Genomic DNA, 3476 nt, shown 5'->3' on the forward strand with positions numbered 1-3476 from the left:
ACAGTCTGCATGGCTGCTAGGTAACCTTATCTGGTCATCCATCCACACCTTACACCACAGTCTGCATGGCTGCTAGGTAACCATATCTGGTCATCCATCCGTACCTTACATCACAGTCTGCATGGCTGCTAGGTAACCTTATCTGGTCATCCATCCACACCTTACACCACAGTCTGCATGGCTGCTAGGTAACCTTTTCTGGTCATCCATCCACACCTTACACCACAGTCTGCATGGCTGCTAGGTAACCTTATCTGGTCATCCATCCACACCTTACACCACAGTCTGCATGGCTGCTAGGTAACCTTATCTGGTCATCCATCCGTACCTTACACCACAGTCTGCATGGCTGCTAGGTAACCTTATCTGGTCATCCATCTGTACCTTACATCACAGTCTGCATGGCTGCTAGATAACCTTATCTGGTCATCCATCCACACCTTACACCACAGTCTGCATGGCTGCTAGATAACCTTATCTGGTCATCCATCCACACCTTACATCACAGTCTGCATGGCTGCTAGATAACCTTATCTGGTCATCCATCCGTACCTTACACCACAGTCTGCATGGCTGCTAGATAACCTTATCTGGTCATCCATCCACACCTTACACCTCAGTCTGCATGGCTGCTAGATAACCTTATCTGGTCATCCATCCACCCCTTACACCACAGTCTGCATGGCTGCTAGGTAACCTTATCTGGTCATCCATCCACACCTTACACCACAGTCTGCATGGCTGCTAGATAACCTTATCTGGTCATCCATCCACACCTTACATCACAGTCTGCATGGCTGCTAGATAACCTTATCTGGTCATCCATCCGTACCTTACATCACAGTCTGCATGGCTGCTAGGTAACCTTATCTGGTCATCCATCCACACCTTACACCACAGTCTGCATGGCTGCTAGATAACCTTATCTGGTCATCCATCCACACCTTACATCACAGTCTGCATGGCTGCTAGGTAACCTTATCTGGTCATCCATCCACACCTTACACCACAGTCTGCATGGCTGCTAGATAACCTTATCTGGTCATCCATCCACACATTACATCACAGTCTGCATGGCTGCTAGGTAACCTTATCTGGTCATCCATCCACACCTTACACCACAGTCTGCATGGCTGCTAGGTAACCTTATCTGGTCATCCATCCACACCTTACATCACAGTCTGCATGGCTGCTAGGTAACCTTATCTGGTCATCCATCCGTACCTTACATCACAGTCTGCATGGCTGCTAGGTAACCTTATCCGTTCATCCATCCACACCTTACACCACAGTCTGCATGGCTGCTAGGTAACCTTACCTGGTCATCCATCCGTACCTTACACCACAGTCTGCATGGCTGCTAGGTAACCTTATCTGGTCATCCATCCACACCTTACATCACAGTCTGCATGGCTGCTAGGTAACCTTATCTGGTCATCCATCCACACCTTACACCACAGTCTGCATGGCTGCTAGGTAACCTTATCTGGTCATCCATCCACACCTTACATCACAGTCTGCATGGCTGCTAGGTAACCTTATCTGGTCATCCATCCACACCTTACATCACAGTCTGCATGGCTGCTAGGTAACCTTATCTTGTCATCCATCCGTACCTTACATCACAGTCTGCATGGCTGCTAGATAACCTTATCTGGTCATCCATCCGTACCTTACATCACAGTCTGCATGGCTGCTAGGTAACAGCATCTGGCCATCCATCCGTACCTTACATCACAGTCTGCATGGCTGCTAGATAACCTTATCTGGTCATCCATCCGTACCTTACATCACAGTCTGCATGGCTGCTAGGTAGCCTTATCTGGTCATCCATCCGTACCTTACATCACAGTCTGCATGGCTGCTAGGTAACCTTATCTGGTCATCCATCCACACCTTACATCACAGTCTGCATGGCTGCTAGATAACCTTATCTGGCCATCCATCCATACCTTACATCACAGTCTGCATGGCTGCTAGGTAACCTTATCTGGTCATCCATCCGTACCTTACACCACAGTCTGCATGGCTGCTAGATAACCTTATCTGGTCATCCATCCGTACCTTACATCACAGTCTGCATGGCTGCTAGGTAACCTTATCAGGTCATCCATCCACACCTTACATCACAGTCTGCATGGCTGCTAGGTAACAGCATCTGGCCATCCATCCGTACATTACATCACAGTCTGCATGGCTGCTAGGTAACCTTATCTGGTCATCCATCCACACCTTACATCACAGTCTGCATGGCTGCTAGGTAACCTTATCTGGTCATCCATCCGTACCTTACATCACAGTCTGCATGGCTGCTAGGTAACCTTATCTGGTCATCCATCCACACCTTACACCACAGTCTGCATGGCTGCTAGGTAACCTTATCTGGTCATCCATCCACACCTTACACCACAGTCTGCATGGCTGCTAGGTAACCTTATCTGGTCATCCATCCGTACCTTACACCACAGTCTGCATGGCTGCTAGATAACCTTATCTGGTCATCCATCCGTACCTTACATCACAGTCTGCATGGCTGCTAGGTAACCTTATCTGGTCATCCATCCACACCTTACACCACAGTCTGCATGGCTGCTAGATAACCTTATCTGGCCATCCATCCATACCTTACACCACAGTCTGCATGGCTGCTAGGTAACCTTATCTGGTCATCCATCCGTACCTTACATCACAGTCTGCATGGCTTCTAGGTAACATTATCTGGCCGTACATCCATACCTTACATCACAGTCTGCATGGCTGCTAGGAAACAGCATCTGGCCATCCATCCGTACCTTACATCACAGTCTGCATGGCTGCTAGGTAACCTTATCTGGTCATCCATTATTACCTTACATCACAGTCTGCATGGCTGCTAGATAACCTTATCTGGTCATCCATCCACACCTTACACCACAGTCTGCATGGCTGCTAGATAACCTTATCTGGTCATCCATCCGTACCTTACATCACAGTCTGCATGGCTGCTAGGTAACCTTATCTGGCCATCCATCCGTACCTTACATCACAGTCTGCATGGCTGCTAGGTAACCTTATCTGGTCATCCATCCGTACCTTACATCACAGTCTGCATGGCTGCTAGGTAACAGCATCTGGCCATCCATCCGTACCTTACATCACAGTCTGCATGGCTGCTAGGTAACCTTATCTGGTCATCCATCCACACCTTACACCACAGTCTGCATGGCTGCTAGGTAACCTTATCTGGTCATCCATCCACACCTTACACCACAGTCTGCATGGCTGCTAGATAACCTTATCTGGTCATCCATCCACACCTTACACCACAGTCTGCATGGCTGCTAGATAACCTTATCTGGTCATCCATCCACACCTTACACCACAGTCTGCATGGCTGCTAGGTAACCTTATCTGGTCATCCATCCACACCTTACACCACAGTCTGCATGGCTGCTAGATAACCTTATCTGGTCATCCATCCACACCTTACACCACAG

Source organism: Anabrus simplex, chromosome 12 (genome assembly GCF_040414725.1).
Source record: "Anabrus simplex isolate iqAnaSimp1 chromosome 12, ASM4041472v1, whole genome shotgun sequence".
Taxonomy (NCBI): domain Eukaryota; kingdom Metazoa; phylum Arthropoda; class Insecta; order Orthoptera; family Tettigoniidae; genus Anabrus; species Anabrus simplex.